The sequence below is a fragment of the Kogia breviceps genome, chromosome 2 (genome assembly GCF_026419965.1).
Source record: "Kogia breviceps isolate mKogBre1 chromosome 2, mKogBre1 haplotype 1, whole genome shotgun sequence".
Taxonomy (NCBI): Eukaryota; Metazoa; Chordata; class Mammalia; order Artiodactyla; family Physeteridae; genus Kogia; species Kogia breviceps.
In genome coordinates this window covers 41,507,643-41,525,697 of record NC_081311.1, presented here as the reverse complement: position 1 = coordinate 41,525,697, position 18,055 = coordinate 41,507,643, and the positions used below count along the sequence as shown (strand labels likewise).

The window sequence follows — 18,055 nt, the reverse complement described above, 5'->3', positions numbered from 1 at the left end:
TGAGCCTTCACTATCAACTTATAATATACACCCTTCATTGTGCATATATTTTGTAGCTCTTACTCTTTATTAAGGTTTGATTGTTGAAAATTTACTCGTCCCAAATTGAGATATCCCCATGAGTGTTTGGAATAGTGAAAACAGGCCAGCTGTCAAGTAAAGAAGCAGATCATGAAAGGAGAATACATGTGACGTATACACTGTATGTGGAAAGTAGAACTAAAAAGAATCTTAGACATTTGAATTTCTTTATTTTCATTGAGGGACTGAAGCCTAGATGTAATGACAGAGTCAGATGCTCCCAGCTTCCAATATACTACTTCCAGATGAGCAAATCCATAATCTGCAAATGTCTGAATTTGTAGGCAGGATTTATGAAATGTATCATGACTCTTCTCTACTCAAGGATGGTCTTGAAACTCAAGAAGAAAGATAATTTCAGAAGTGTGCCAAGATAAGATTAGGAGAGGAACAGTGATAAACCAGTAGGGCTTGGCCTCAGGTTTTGGCACAGATAGTAAAATTTGTCCTGAGGGTTTTCAATGAACCATATTTATGTGAAAATTTAGCAATTGAAAAGGGCTTGAATGAGATGCTGGGAAGAGGAACACGTCAAAAAACAGGCTCAAATCACCAAGGAAGAAAGGGAGGACAAAAAGAAAAATCTCATCTGCAGAAAGAGTTTGGCATCTCCAAACAATTAGGCTCTTTTCCCGGGAACTTGCAACTGGGACTAAGTGGTTTCAGTCTCAATCTTCTGATCTCATGAACAGAGGAAATATAAATCTGGAAACTGTGGGCAAACATTTATGCTGCCTGGCAGGTCTTTTTAAATACTGGGTTGGCAAGCATGGAAATCGAGCATTTAGTGGGAGGAAAATGACAAAGATGTTCAAGAAGAAGGAGGAAGAGGAAGATAAGAAGGGAAGAATAGGAAAAGGAAGAGGGAGAGAAATGTTGTCTAGCACTACTGTACACAGGAAAGAATATATAGCTGTTAAGAATACAAGGTCAGAACTTAGAAAGACCTTGGTTCAAATCTCAGGTAACATCACTTACTTGTCTGTAGATCTTAAACAAGTTAAATAACATTAAATAACACCAGTCATATTCCACTAGCATTCAGAATAATAGGTCTACTACAAGTAGGGGCATATATCATGTGTAACTTTTACTGCATGTCTGACACACAGTTAAGTGCTAAATAAATGTTAACAAAAATAAGACAAAATAAAAATGAAAGGCCCGAGTTGTGAGGGCTTAGACATTCTTAAAGAAACAGAGGTGTGTGAGGGGAGGAGGGAGATAGTCAAGAGCCCTGAACATCATGAGAAGAAGAATTGCAAAAGAGAGACAGGGATATAATAGAGTAGAATATTAGTTTTTTCAGAGTTTTTCTAAGAATAACCCTTTAGGCTATTTCCCTAATAAGTTGCCTATAAATAAACTACTCTCTAGTTTTCTGAAAACATGACTATCCTCTTAAAATTGCTTAGCTTGACAGTTAGTAGAATAATTCCACTACAGTTTTACCTCTTTCTGTTCACAGTTCACCTAATACTCTGTCCAAACCACAATATTTAGTGATTTGGTCATTTTCTTCCCTAGTGTTCAAATGAATGAGAGAAAGCCTCAACTCAAATTTCATTTCCTACCTCACTGCTGAGTAAAATAGAAAAAAATAATGATGGTTTAGCACCACTATACACATGAGCAGTCATGATCAGATTAGACTTAATTGCCCCATACATTCTTATTTCTCCATCTTTCACTGCCAACAATAGTTGAAGATTAAAATAGCAGAAAACTGCAGTAACGAAAATAACACCTAACACGGATGATAATAACTGAATTTGGGCTTATAGAAATTGCAGAGTCAACTCTGGTTAGGCAGCTAAGGGGTGTGTGTGTGTGTGTGTGTGTGTGTGTGTGTGTGTGTGTGTGTGTGTGTGTGTACATGCTTATATGTTTTCTAAGAGAAGCGACTTGGTTGTGAAAAAGATATGCTGCAGCAGAAATCACCTATTCAGCCACAGGAAAATATATTTAGGTCACAACATGTAACTAACATTGAAAGGTTGACCTCTTTAGAATCAGGAACTTACTGGCAATTATAGGAGAAGGAGCAACCCCACTTCTGTGTGACCCTTCCCAGATTTGAGGCTTCATAGATTTTTGTTTTGGGAGAAAGTATTCAAAGATGCTCCTTCTCTGCATATGATTGACCTGAATTTCTCTTTCAGGTATATTGAAAGAATCAGTAGCAATATTCTAACTCATGGAGTATGCTGAAGCATATAAATTTAAGCTATAAAATAATTTTGTTAAATATAAGTCTTGTCCAATGGCACATGGCATCTAGGAGGTACAATGAAGCCCAGAATGGATCAGTGTGATTAAGGAGTGCAAGAGTGTTTGGGATCTATTTTCTCCCCATAGCACAGCAACATAGATCTCATATCATTGTTTCATCGGTCACATTGTCAGGATTTTCCTTTTTTTTAACCTCACATAAAAGTAGGTTTTGTTTATTACTATGACTCTAAAGACAATTACCTAATCATTTTATCTTTATATTCGGAGTTTCCCACAGGATATGTGATGCGTAATGACAGGAAATTACTAAAAGGTTTTGTAAATTAAAACAAAATTACTCGACTTTCAAAAATTGTTTTTGTTACTGGTTTCTCATGTTTGCAGTATTGTGTATTTCCTTATTTCCTGATGCTAACTTCTGCATTAATTCTGATGCCCTTGTATCCCCTAGTCCCTGAGAGCTTGCCCCTTTATTGACCCATGTTGTGCCAAGAGCTCAGCTTTTATGCATGCATCATTTCATTCAGGACTGGTTCACACAGTGGGATGTCTCCTTTTGTTACCATTCAGCATTATAAAATGTAACAGTAATTTCACTCCATTATATATGTGTCTAATAAGATGGTTTGCAAAATTCCTCTCAATGTAATTTTTATCAGTTTATTTCAAAAACAGAAAATGTATTCATCACACAAAGCAAGGGACTGTATATTATTCTCAAGGACTCTTCCTCCATAGGACCTGAGTTCAAAACTTAACTCCACCACTCTTTAAGGTCTGTGATTTTAGGGGAAATCCTTATATTTCATGAATATTAGATGACACTGATTTTAAGTTGTGACATTATATAGATTTCTATATAAGATACAGGGTTAGCAAGGAGGATGGGAGGAGTTTGTATATATCATATGACTTTTTTAATTATTTTGCATTTTTATTCTTAATTTTTTTAAATAGATCTTTTAGTCTTATTTAGATTTGTATTACATGTCTTCTTGTACATAGACATAAAGGAAATATAAGCAAAATAAATTTGTGATATATTTGTAATTGCTTTTTATTCAGAATCTGAATTTGGGGAGTCACTTTTAGATTTAGAGAAGATATATATTTTTTCCATATAATAGTGTCACCTGTGCCATAAAGAACATTGGGGATACAGCATTTCTTTAAAAGTGTGATCCATTATTCTATCTGGGGCTGTCTTGCATATTGTTACTAGTGCTGCCAACCAAAATGCAAGTTCTGACTTTGGAGCTTTCTTGATCATACGAGAGGGTGACCATAACAAATGCTGTTGGAGCCCTACACAATCTTTTTTACTATGAAGTGTACTCATCCACCAGCTTTTGAGGGTGTTGACTGCTCACAGCTCGCATCTATGCTGTTCTCCAAAAGATTAAACTCAGCTGACAGAGCTGACAGAGCCCTAGCACAGAGATGCCCTGGGGTGACTCCATGTACAAGGACTTGTGGGTACACAATATAACAGTTCCAGCTCCTTGACCCTGGGCAGGACAACCTCTTGATATTATTTATACTTCAGCATTCCCTGTGGATACAGACTAAGGCTAGTCTTGCCATGTAACCACATGCTAGACTAGCTCCTTGCAGTATTCTATACAGCCTCTCTTATGCCCCTGGTAGTTTCTCTTGAGGAAACTCTCTCAGTAAGTCATCTGTGTAAGAATTTCCATCTTTTAAGCTTATCATCTAGTTACCTGACCTAAATCAGTAACTTTAAGAACCTTAAGATTACAACCAGAACTCATATTTCTTTCCTCACATAGAGACATTGTGACTTGCTGATTGAAACCCAAATTGTTGCAGTTGTCCATTTATGGCCCCAGATATAACAAACAGAGTTGAGCAAGTTAGACGTAAAAATAACCTGACTGAACCCTGGCTTACTGCTATTAGAGGAAGCCATTGATTGTGAGAAACATTCTTATTTAGAAAATTTTTAAAATGTAAAATATTTGCATCTTAGAATTGAAGAAATATTATACTTAACCTTTTATGACTCAGTTTCCTTGTCTGTAATATAAAAACATTCATTGCTCCTACCTCATATAATTGTTGTAAATAGTGCATTAGTAAACATGTATAAAACACTCAGAAAAGTGTGTGGAACACAGTAATCAATGTATGTGTCTTAGGATCAGTAGTCATATTAGTACATGAAAAATTTACTGAAGAAGTTTGTTTTAAGATATATTTCTTATTCAGCATAGAATAAATTTTTTAACTAACCCCAAATTCAAATATATTCATACCAATTTCCTTTATTTCCTCTCTTATTGCACTTGAGGTTGTGATAGAATCATTTGGAATCAAGTAAAACTTGTTGACATCCTAGTCCTGGATAAAGGGAAAAAAATTGGACAGGAGTTATCTCTGATATACTAAATTTTTTTTTAACCCCTTGTTTCACAGATTAGAAATGTCAGTGTTTCCAGGCAGATTCAGATGCATATTAGAATTTGAGAGGCATCGCCCTCCCACCCCAAGAATTGTTCAGCAGAGCGGGCAGGTACCCAAATGGGAGCATTCTTGGAGAGTCCACTATCCTCTTTCTACCTAGGCCACAATTTCTCAGGCTCATTATAGTCATCTCTTCTTCCTTATTATAGGTACAAGCAGAATTCCTGTTTTAAATTACTATGCAAAAATCAATAGCTTTCATACACAAAAGAATAACTAATTAAAAGATACAATGTTAGAGAAAACTGTATTAGATAAGCCCTATTTAAAATTGAGAAAAAGATTAAATACTGAAGAATAAACTTAAGCAGTGTTCAAAACGTATAAGAAATAATTCAAACACTCCTGAGAGACATAAAAGTAGATTGAAACAAGTGGAATAATGTCTCTTAATTTTGGATAGGATGACAAAACATTATAAAGATGTCAGTTGTCCTTAATTTATAGATTTCATGCTTATTTGTATATAAAAATACAATTAAGCTTTTTTATAGAGTTAAGAAGTTTGTCATAAAGTGCATATGGAAAGAAAACCATGCAAAAATAGCCAGAAAAACATGAAAAAGGAGCAACTAGAAAAGGTGACCAGCCCTACCAGAAATTAAAGCATACTATAAGACTTCTATGATTAAAACAGGGTGGTACTGGAGTACAAACAGAAAATAGACTAGTGGAATTGAATAGAAAGCCCAGAAATAGACTCAATTACCTTAAAATCTGATACACAAAAAAGGTGACATCTCAAAAATCTGATATACAAAAAAGGTGACATCTCAAATTACAGGGTCAAAGATAGACTTTTAAATAAATGGTTCTGGAACAACCAGGTAGTCACTTGGAAAAAGATATAATTAGATGCATACCTTACACCATACACAAGTTTTCTTGTTGTTGTTGTTCTAAAAATTATATTTTTTAAACCTTTTTTATTTTACAAAGAGATTCTTTTTTAAAATTAATTTTTATTGGAGTATAGTTGGTTAACAATGCTGTGTTAGTTTCTGCTGTACAGCAAAGAGAATCAGCTATACTTATACATATATCCCCTATTTTTTGGATTTCCTTCCCATCTAGGTCACCACAGAGCACTGAGTAGAGTTCCCTGTGCTACACAGTAGGTTCTCATTAGTTATCTGTTTTATACATAGCAGTGTATATATGTCAATCCCCATCTCCCAGTTCATCCCAGCTCCCCTTCCCCTCTTGGTATCCATATGTTTGTCCTCTACGTCTACATCTCTATTTCTGCTTTGCAAATAAGTTCATCTGTAACATTTTTCTATATTCCACATATAAGTGATATTATACGATATTTGTTTTTCTCTTTCTGACTTACTTCACTCTATATGACAGTCTCTAGGTCCATCCACGTTGCTGCAAATGGCACAATTTTTTTCCTTTTAATACCATACACAAGTTTTAACTCCAAATGGATTAGTGACCTAAATGTTGTTTTATTCCATAGCAATATATACTTAATTTGACCTTGGGGAATAACATTTGATTTCTGCACTGGCAAATTATCACCTAGACATGATGATACCCAAAGATTGAATCCATTACAATTGTCTAAAAACTTGAAAAAATAAGTCACAATAGGTTATCTGCCTCTTAACAATTTCTAAAGCTAGTTTTTAATATTTTTAAATGGGGTTAAGTATTCATATTTAATGTATTTTGGAGATGACAATACAACAGCTTTAAAAAAACGATTTTTAGAAAAGTTAAAGCATAATACGAACATATGGCATTTTTGCTACTAAGATCATAAAATGATCAGAGCTCCCTATATGGAGTCTATAACCCGAGTACAATTGGCTTGTAGGTCACATGTTTGTAGTGAGTTCACTAAGGTTTCAAGACTAAAGAAGTCCAAGTAAAAAATGAGATCACAGAGGTCATTACGGGACAGAATATCTGAGCAAGATGAAGCACTGATGTTTCTCTCTGAGCTGTTTAAAATGACCCCCCAGTAATAGCCCACCAGATTTTGTTCCCTTTTTCCTCTTGTTAAATATTTGACTTTGACCTGGTTTCAACATATTTCCTTTCTCTCATGATGCACAGCATCCATACCCATCAATGCCAGTCAAAGAGAGTTGTATATAATCACTAAATCTCTAAAATAAACAATATACTTTCAGAACTCCACACCAATGAAAAAAACTCCTAAATCTGATGGACAATTTAAAATTATTGATCATTATGTTTTTCTGAGAAACATAAACTTGAGTGTAACATTTAATGGATTAAAAATAAAATGCTCTAGAGAGCAGTCCCACCCCCTGCGCCCAGAATGGTGCCCGTGTTTCCCCAGAGCTGGAACTCCCGGCTCGGGGTCTCTTCCCTCCACCGTCACGGAACTGCCCCGGAGCCGGAGGGGAGGGCGGCCTCACTGAGGCTGCCGGCTCAGGAGGGGCCCCGGCGGCCAAAGCTGCGACAGTCGTGGGGACGGTGGCCCGGGAGTTGCTGGGCTGCCACCTGCTAAAGAAGATGTGTCACCCAAACCTGCCGGTGGAATTTCTCCCCGGGCAGAGAGAGTGAGACGGAGAGAAGAGAAGATGACGTTAGAGTAAGATGCGGAGATCACCTTCCTCCCCACAAATACATCAGAAATACATCTACACGTGGAACTGCTCCTATAGAACACCCACTGAACGCTGGCAGAAAACCTCAGACCTCCAAAAAGGCAAGAAAGTCCCCCACGTACCTGGGTAGGGCAAAAGAAAAAAGAATAAACAGAGACAAAAGAATAGGGACGGGACCTGCACCAGTGGGAGGGAGCCGTGAAGGAGGAAAGGTTTCCACACACTAGAAGCCCCTTCACGGGCGGAGACTGCGGGTGGCAGAGGGGGAAGCTTCGGAGCCACGGAGGAGAGCGCAGCAACAGGGTGCAGATGGCAAATCGGAGAGATTCCCGCACAGAGGATCCGTGCCGACCAGCAATAAACAGCCCGAGAGGCTTGTCTGCTTAGCGACAGGACGCGCGGGGGCTGGGAGCTGAGGCTCGGGCTTCTGTTGGATCTCAGGGAGAGCACTGGGGCTGGCTGCGTGAACAGAGGCTGAAGGGGTTAGTGCACCACGGATAGCCGGGAGGGAGTCCAGGAGAAGTCTGGAGCTACCTAAGAGATAAGAGACTTTTTCTTCCCTCTTTGCTCCCTGGTGCGCGAGGACAGGGGATTAAGCGCTCCGCTTAAAGGAGCTCCAGAGACGGGCACGAGCCGTGGCCATCAGGGCGGACCCCACAGATGGGCATGAGATGCTAAGGCTGTTGCTGCCACCACCAAGAAGCCTGTGTGCGAGCACAGGTGACTCTCCACTCCTCTCCTCCCGGGAACCTGGGCAGCCCGCCACTGATGGGGTCCTAGGATCCAGGGACGGCTTCCCCGGGAGAGCGCACGGTGCGCCTCAGGCTGGTGCAACGTCACGCCGCCCTCTGCCACCGAAGGCTCGCACCGCATTCCATGCCCCTCCCTCCCCTCAGCCTGAGTGAGTCAGAGCCCGCAAATCAGCTGCTCCTTTAACCCCGTCCTGTCTGAGCGAAGAGCAGACACTCTCAGGCGACCTACACGCAGAGGTGGGGCCAAATCCAAAGCTGAACCCCAGAGCTGTGCGAAAAAAGAAGAGAAAGGGAAATCTCTCCCAGCAGCCTAAGAAGCAGTGGATTAAAGCTCCACAATCAACTTGATGTACCCTGCATCTGTGGAATGCCTGAATAGACAACGAATCATCCCAAACTGAGGAGGTGGATTTTGGTAGCAAGATATATTATTTTTTTCCGCTTTTTCTCTTTCGGTGAGTGTGTATGTCTATGCTTCTGTGTGAGATTTTGTCTGTATAGCTTTGCTTTCACCATTCGTCCTAGGGTTCTGACCATGCCGGGGTTTTTTGGGGGGTTTTGTTGTTGTTGTTTTTTGTGGTACACGGGCCTGTCACTGTTGTGGCCTCTCCTGTTGCAGAGCACAGGCTCCGGACGCGCAGGCTCAGCAGCCATGACTCATGGGCCCAGCCGCTCTGCGGCATGTGGGATCTTCCCAGACCGGGGCACAAACCCGTATCCCCTGCATCGGCAGGCGGATTCTCAACCACTGCGCCACCAGGGAAGCCCTGTCCCGTTTTTGGTTTGTTTCTTTGTTTTGTTTTTTTTATTTAAAAAATTTTTTCTTCTTAATAATTATTTTTTATTTTAATAACTTTATTTTATTTTATCTTTCTTTTCCTTCCTTCCTACTTTCTTTTCTTACTTTCTTTCTTTCCTTCCTTCTTTCTTTCTCTCTTTCTCTCTTTTGTTCTCCCTTTTATTCTGAGCCGTGTGTATTAAAGGCTCTTGGTGCTCCAGCCAGGCATCAGGGCTGTGCCTCTGAGGTGGGAGAACCAACTTCAGGAAACCACTCCACAAGAGACCTCCCAGGTCCATATAATATCAAAAGGCGAAAATCTCCCAGAGATCTCCATCTCAACACCAAGACCCAGCTTCACTCACCGATCAGCAAGCTACAGTGCTGGACACCCTATGACAAACAAATAGCAAGACAGGAACACAGCCCCATCCATTAGCAGAGAGGCTGCCTAAAACCATAATAAGGCACCAGACACCCCAAAACACACCACCAGATGTGGACCTGCCCACCAGAAAGACAAGATCCAGCCTCAACCACCAGACCACTGAAACAACCTTAGCCACTGCGGACAGACACCAAAACCAACAGGAACTACGAACCTGCAGACTGCGAAACGGAGACCCCAAACACAGCAAGATAAGCACAAGAAAGGACAGAAAAACACACAGCAGATGTAGGAGCAAGCAGATGTAGGAGCAAGGTAATAACCCACCAGACCTAACAAATGAAGAGGAAATAGGCAGTCTACCTGAAAAAGAGTTGAGAATAATGATAATAAAGATGATCCAAAATCTTGGAAATAGAATAGAAAAAATGCAAGAAACATTTAACAAGGACCTAGAAGAACTAAAGAGGAAGCAAGCAACGATGAGCAACACAATAAATGAAATTAAAAATACTCTAGATGGGATCAATAGCAGAATAACTGAGGCAGAAAAACGGATAAGTGACCTATAAGATAAAATAGTGGCAATAACTGCTGCAGAGCAGAATAAAGAAAAAAGAATGAAAAGAACTGAGGACAGCCTCAGAGACTTCTGGGAAAACATTAAATGCACCAACATTCGAATTATAGGGGTCCCAGAAGAAGAAGAGAAAAAGAAAGGGACTGAGAAAATATATGAAAAGATTATAGTTGAAAACTTCCCTAATATGGGAAAGGAAATAGTTAATCAAGTCCAGTAAGCACAGAGAGTCCCATACAGGATAAATCCAAGGAGAAACACACCAAGACACATTATCCAGCTATCAAAAATTAAATACAAAGAAAACATATTAAAAGCAGCAAGTGAAAAACAACAAATAACACACAAGGGAATCCCCATAAGGTAAACAGCTGATCTTTCAGCAGAAACTCTGCAAGCCAGAAGGCAGTGGCAGGACATATTGAAAGTGATGAAGGAGAAAAACCTACAACCAAAATTACTCTACCCAGCATAGATCTCATTCAGATTTGATGGTGAAATTAAAACCTTTAGAGACAAGCAAAAGCTGAGAGAGTTCAGCACCACCAAACCAGCTTTACAACAAATGCTAAAGGAACTTCTCTAGGCAACAAATGCAAGAGAAGGAAAAGACCTACAAGAACAAACCTGGAACAATTAAGTAAGTGGTAATAGGAACGTACATATTGATAATTACCTTAAATGTAAATGGATTAAATGCTCCCACCAGAAGACACACACTGGCTGAATGGATACAAAAACAAGACACATATATATGCTATCTACAAGAGACCAACTTCAGACCGAGGGACATACACACTGAAAGTGAGGGGATGGAAAAAGATATTCCATGCAAATGGAAATCAGAAGAAAACTGGAGTAGCAATTGTCATATCAGACAAAATAGACTTTAAAATAAAGACTATTACAAGAGACAAGGAAGGACACTACATAATGATCATGGGATTGATCCATTAAGAAGATATAACAATTGTAAATATTTATGCACCCAACACAGGAGCACCTCAATACATAAGACAAATATTAACAGCCATAAAAGGGGAAATCGACAGTAATACAATCATAGTAGGGGACTTTAACACCCCACTGTCACCAATGGACAGATCATCCAAAATGAAAATAAATAAGGAAACACAAGTTTTAAATGATACATTAAACAAGATAGACTTAATTGATATTTATAGGACATTCCATCCAAAAACAACAGAATACACATTTTTCTCAAGTGCTCATGGAACATTCTCCAGGATAGATCAGATCTTGGGTCACAAATCTAGCCTTGGCAAATTTAAGAAAATAGAAAACGTATCAAGTATCTTTTCCAACTACAATGCTATGAGACTAGATATCAATTACAGGAAAAGATCTATAAAAAATACAAACACATGGAGGTTAAACAATACACTACTTAATAACGAAGTGATCACTGAAGAAATCAAAGAGGAAATCAAAAATTACTTAGAAACAAATGACAATGGAGACACGACCACCCAAAACCTATGGGATGCAGCAAAAGCAGTTCTAAGAGGGAAGTTTATAGCAATACAATCATACCTTAAGAAACAGGGAGCATCTCGAATAAACAACCTAACTTTGCACCTAAAGCAATTAGAGAAGGAAGAACAAAAAAACCCCAAATTTAGCAGAAGGAAAGAAATCATAAAGATCAGATCAGAAATAAAAGAAAAAGAAATGAAGGAAACAATAGCAAAGATCAATAAAAGTAAAAGCTGGTTCTTTGAGAAAATAAGCAAAATTGATAAACCATTAGCCAGACTCATCAAGAAAAAAAGGGAGAAGACTCAAATCAATAGAAATAGAAATGAAAAAGGAGACGTAACAACTGACACTGCAGAAATACAAAAGATCATGAGAGATTACTACAAGCAATTTTATGCCAATAAAATGGACGACCTGGTAGAAATGAACAAATTCTTAGAAATGCACAAGCTGCTGAGACTGAACCAGGAAGAAATAGAAAATATGAACAGACCAATCACAAGCACTGAAATTGAAACTGTGATTACAAATCTTCCAACAAACAAAAGCCCAGGACCAGATGGCTTCACAGGCGAATTCTATCAAACATTTAGAGAAGAGCTAACCCCTATCCTTCTCAAACTCTTCCAAAACAGAGCAGAGGGAGGAACACTCCCAAACTCATTCTATGAGGCCACCATCACCCTGATACCAAAACCAGACAAAGTCGTCACAAAGAAAGAAATCTACAGGCCAATATCACTGATGAACATAGATACAAAAATCTTCAACAAAATACTAGCAAACAGAATCCAACAGCACATTAAATTAAAAGGATCATACACCATGATCAAGTGGGGTTTATTCCAGGAATGCAAGGATTCTTCAATATATGCAAATCAATCAACATGATACACCATATCAACAAACTGAAGGAGAAAAACCATATAATCATCTCAATAGATGCAGAGAAAGCTTTTGACAAAATTCAACACTCATTTATGATAAAAACCCTGCAGAAAGTAGGCATAGAGGGAACTTTCCTCAACATAATAAAGGCCATATGTGACAAACCCACAGCCAGCATTGTTCTCAATGGTGAAAAACTGAAACCATTTCCACTAAGTTCAGGAACAAGACAAGGTTGCCCACTCTCACCACTCTTATTCAACCTAGTTTTGGAAGTTCTAGCCATAGCAATCAGAGAAAAAAAGAAATAAAAGGAATCCAAATAGGAAAAGAAGAAGTAAAGCTGTCACCGTTTGCAGATGACAGGATACTATACATAGAGAATATTAAGAATGCTACCAGAAAACTACTAGAGCTAATCAATGAATTTGGTAAAGTAGCAGGATACAAAATTAATGCACAGAAATCTCTGGCATTCTTATACACTAATGATGAAAAATCTGAGAATGAAATTAAGAACACACTCCCATTTACCACTGCAACAAGAAGAATAAAATATCTAGGGATAAACCTACCTAAGGAGACAAAAGACTTGTATGCAGAAAACTATAAGACACTGATGAAAGAAATTAAAGATGATACAAATAGGTGGAGAAATATACCATGTTCTTGGATTGGAAGAATCAACATTGTGAAAATGACTACTACCCAAAGCAATCTACAGATTCAATGCAATTCCTATCAAATTATCACTGGCATTTTTTACAGAACTAGAACAAAAAATTTCACAATTTGTATGGAAACACAAAAGACTCCCAATAGCCAAAGCAATCTTGAGAACGAAAAATGGAGCTGGAGGAATCAGGCTCCCTGACTTCAGACTATACTACAAGGCTACAGTAATCAAGATAGTATGGTACTGGCACAAAAACAGAAATATAGATCAATGGAACAGGATAGAAAGCCCAGAGATAAACCCACACACATATGGTCACCTTATCTTTGATAAAGGAGGGAAGGATATACAGTGGAGAAAAGACAGCCTCTTCAATACGTGGTGCTGGCAAAACTGGACAGCTACCTGTAGAAGTATGAAATTAGAACAATCCCTAACACCACACACAAAAATAAACTCAAAATGGGTTAAAGACCTAAATGTAAGGCCAGGCACTATCAAACTCTTAGAGGAAAACATAGGCAGAACACTCTATGACATAAATCACAGCAAGATCCTTTTTGACCCATCTCCTAGAGAAATGGAAATAAAAACAAAAATATACAAATGGGATCTAATGAAACTTAAAAGCTTTTGCACAGCAAAGGATACCATAAACAAGACCAAAAGACAACCCTCAGAATGGGAGAAAATATTTGCAAATGAAGCAACTGACAAAGGATTAATCTCCAAAATTTATAAGCAACTCAGGCAGCTCAATAACAAAAAAACAAACAACCCAATCCAAAAATGGGCAGAAGAACTAAATATACATTTCTCCAGAGAAGATATACAGACTGCCTACAAACACATGAAAGGTTTCTCAACATCATTAATCATTAGAGAAATGCAAATCAAAACTACAATGAGATATCATCTCACACTGGTCAGAATGGCCATCATCAAAAAATCTAGAAACAATAAATGCTGGAGAGGGTGTGGAGAAAAGGGAGCACTCTTGCACTGCTGGTGGGAATGTAAATTGATACAGCCACTATGGAGAACAGTATGGAGGTTCCTTAAAAAATTACAAATAGAACTACCATACGACCCCACAATCCCACTACTAGGCATACACCCTGAGAAAACCATAATTCAAAAAGAGTCATGTACCAAAATGTTTATTGCAGCTCTATTTATGATAGCCAGGACATGGAAGCAACCGAAGTGTCCATCAACAGATGAATGGATAAAGAAGATGTGGCACATATATACAATGGAATATTACTCAGCCATAAAAAGAAATGAAACTGAGTTATTTGTAATGAGGTGGATAGACCTGGAGTCTGTCATACAGATTGAAGTAAGTCAGAAGGAGAAAAACAAATACCGTACGCTAACACATATATATGGAATCTAAGAAAACAAAATGTCTTGAAGAGATTAGTGGTAGGATGGGAATAAAACACAGACCTACTAGAGCATGGACTTGAGGATATGGGGAGGGGGAAGGGTGGGCTGTGACGAAGTGAGAGAGTGGCAGGGACATATACACACTACCAAATGTAAATTAGATAGCTAGTGGGAAGCTGCCGCATAGCACAGAGAGTTCACCTCTGTGCTTTGTGACCACCTAGAGGGGTGGGATAGGGAGGGTGGGAGGGAGGGTGACACGAGAGAAGAGATATGGGAACATATGTATATGTATAACTGATTCACTTTGTTGTAAAGGAGAAACTAACACACTATTGTAAAACTGTTATACTCAAATAAAGATGTTAAAAAACTAAAAGAAATGAGACATAAATAAAATAATATTGAAGAGAGGACATACTAACTAAAATAGAAGGACTAAGAGAAAATACTGTCGTGGAAGTCAGGTGAAAACGTCATTCATTAAAGAATATCTTACACATTATTAAGCAAAAGCAAGATACTAAAGAGTATGTTTAGTAAAAAACAGAGATTTTAAAATGGGAGAATAGATAGACATATGTCTATATGCCAAAGACTATAGATAGATACATATATAGATAGATATTGATACTTATATCCATTACTGTATGCATAAAACATTTCTAGAAAACTACACAGGATGTATTAACAGAGGTAATCTCCAGGGAGTAACTGGAGAAGGAATGAAATAAAACCTTTACCAGTTTACAAAATTTTTTTCTGATTGGATTTTTTACATATGCCAATGTGGTATACAGAATAATGGCTCCTAAAAGACTCAAGGTTGCCCATGCCCTAATCTCTAAGAACAGGTTAAAATGAACTTTCCAGATGTAATTAAATTTATAAAACTAAAAATAGATTGTCTTGGATTATTTGGGAGGGCCCAATCTAATAACACAAATCCTTAACAGCAAAGAACTTTCTCTTTTTGGAGTCAGAGAGATATGTTAAAAGGAGAAGTCAGAAAGATTCCAAGTGAGAAGTACTCCACATGTTGGCTCTCAGATGTAGGGGTCACATGTGAGGAACAGAGTGAAGCCTTGAGGAACTAACAGCAGTCCCCTGCTGATAGCCAGCAAGAAAACAGGGACTTCCATGCTGTAAAATACATAGGACTGAATTTGGCCAATAACCTAAATGGGTTTAGAAATGAATACATCTCCAGAGCCTCCAGTAAGGATACAACCCTGCCAATACCTTGATTTCAGGCTTGTGAGACTCCAAACAGAACTTCAATCCAGCCCGAGCCATGATGTACTCAGACTGCTGATCAACAGAGCTGTGAGGTCATACGCCTATGTTATTTTAAGCTGCTGAATTTGTGGCAATTTGTTACAACAGCAACAGAAAACTAATACCATCAATTTAATAATGAAGAAATTTTTAAGATAAATCTTTGAATAGAGATGAATAAATAAGTGTAAAATTTTGAAAAATTTATAAAATAAAGAATATTTGAAAAAAAGTTTCAAATCTGAAACATTATTATGTATGATTGACCTACTCCATCTTCACAAGTGAGCCTGAGGGTCTTCCTTATGTAATACTATTGTGAAATTTCTCTCTTATACATTGCCTCAGTGATAGGGTTTCAATCAATTTGCCCAAAAGATGACAGTTTCCTAATAGCTCTTACCTTAGGACATTGTTTTTTCCATAGCATAAAATTTGCTCTTTGTTCATTTCATTTACTTTCAGTTGTTTATGTCATGCCTATTGTTTGCATGCCTATTATCATCTATTGTGCCTAATTTATCCCAAAGAATATACAGTTTTCAATCCTCTTACATTTGGATTTGGAGAAGTGTAGGGAATTTTAAATATTCTTATCATTTTAGAAGAATCTATACTTTAAAAATGTCTTTAATTTATTATATGGATTTATTTAACTTCACTGTGCTAAGTTCTGCTCCCTCAACCTGGGATCATATATGATATTTCTCAAACAAAACTGAAGGTTTGCTTTATTTGTCCCTCTTCTGTGAGAGAAAAAGGATTAGAAGTCCAAATAAATTTTCATGAATATAATGTCATAAAAGATCATTACATAGAGAAAAGGGTCTCAAAGTACCCAATAAATACCTATTTGAATTAGTAATGCCATTGAAATCTTATGTGTACAGCCCAAAAATGTACACTTTCCTGTCTGCTTCATATTCACAAGTTCATATAAGGCTAGCAGAAGAAAAAGTGTCTTCTCATAGTGGTAAGAAGTATGCAAGAATATAACCTGAAAGGCAAGTCTTTACAGAAAGAAGGAGAAAGTCTGCATCAAACAGATAGGCAAGGTTATGTTTGGCTACAACCAAGAAAATTCTCAGTGAATTGTGTGACCATTTGGGGCCTACTAGAGCACTGCTCTATATTAACTTCATTCCTGGATCCATTCAGTCAACGCAGACTCTGAGTGTATTACTGGTCACTGGTACAGAAGAGAAAGGGGAACATGAGACCATGTCCTGGGCTCTCAAAAGTGGTACTTGTTACTTAGATTCTTCATAGGCCTAAGCAAGTCACCTGGCTGAGCTTAATATCAACGGGCAGTGAAGTATATTTGCCCCAGAGAATAGAAGCAAATATTTATGAATAATCATACAGCTTACTGCACTGAATGGGAATACAGGTATACCCCAGCTTCACTATGTACATTGTATTTTCTACACACATTATATATTTTATGCTTGCAATAATTTTGTGAAATAGACAGCTATTGTTATCTCCATTTTCAACGTGAGGAAGCTGATTCAAACAAACAAAGTGAACAGACAGAATTCTTAAAACTCAGGGTTGTGTGAAACCAGTTTGAGTTCATTGGGTTGTACTGAGTTCCCTGTTCCCTGAAAATATTTAAACTGAAGCAGAATGACTACTCTGTAGGAGTGCTGAATAAAGAAAAGATCTATGAATTTTGTGAATAACTGGACAATGTAACCTTTAAAATTCCTTTTATCTCTGAGATTCTATGATTCTGCAAGTTATCCAAGTTCACACAGCTAGAAGAGGCTATTAAAGGAAACAGGTCATTTCTGAAGAAGTAACCTCATCTACAGGAAGAGGAAAAGAGACTCCAATGTGATTTAATAATCTAGTTTTCATGTGCCATTACTGCGAAACTCAAATGCTGAAAAAGTTTTATTATAGATCACTTCTCAATCAGTATGCAGAAATAATCCTTTCATTTGGTGACTGAAATGCTATGGATTATTACTGGTATCATATCAAATTTTCCAAATACCCTGGAGATTGCTGTACTGATATGTTTATGAATAAAATATAGCCTATTGGCTGTGTTTCTACTATTTCCCAGAGATAAACGTTTTCTTGAGTTGCATAATAAATAAACAAATGTTCTAACAACATTGTAAAGCAACTATACTCCAATAAAAATTAAATAATAAATCAATAAACAAACAAATGTTCTAATAGAGAGTGAAAAACAAGTACATCCTAGGTCATTATTTAAAATAAGACTCTCTTCAAAGTGATGAGCTATACTGAGGTCTTGCTTTCTAAAGATATTTTGAGGAATTTCATAAAGAATCAGTTCACATACCAAGGACTATCATTTCTCACCACACATTCCCAAGAGCTTTATAGATTTAATAACTCTACAGTGCTGTGACTGTTATTTATTTCAGTCATACAGTGATGGTTATTTCACATAGTGG

The 18,055-nt window shown here is 37.7% G+C and overlaps 1 pseudogene; it reads left to right on the top strand.

Moving 5' to 3' along the window:
* The window catches only part of LOC131750312 (type 2 phosphatidylinositol 4,5-bisphosphate 4-phosphatase pseudogene), a 31,196-nt pseudogene extending 23,852 nt beyond the window's left edge, over positions 1–7,344 (top strand).
* The last annotated feature ends 10,711 nt before the right edge of the window (positions 7,345–18,055 follow it).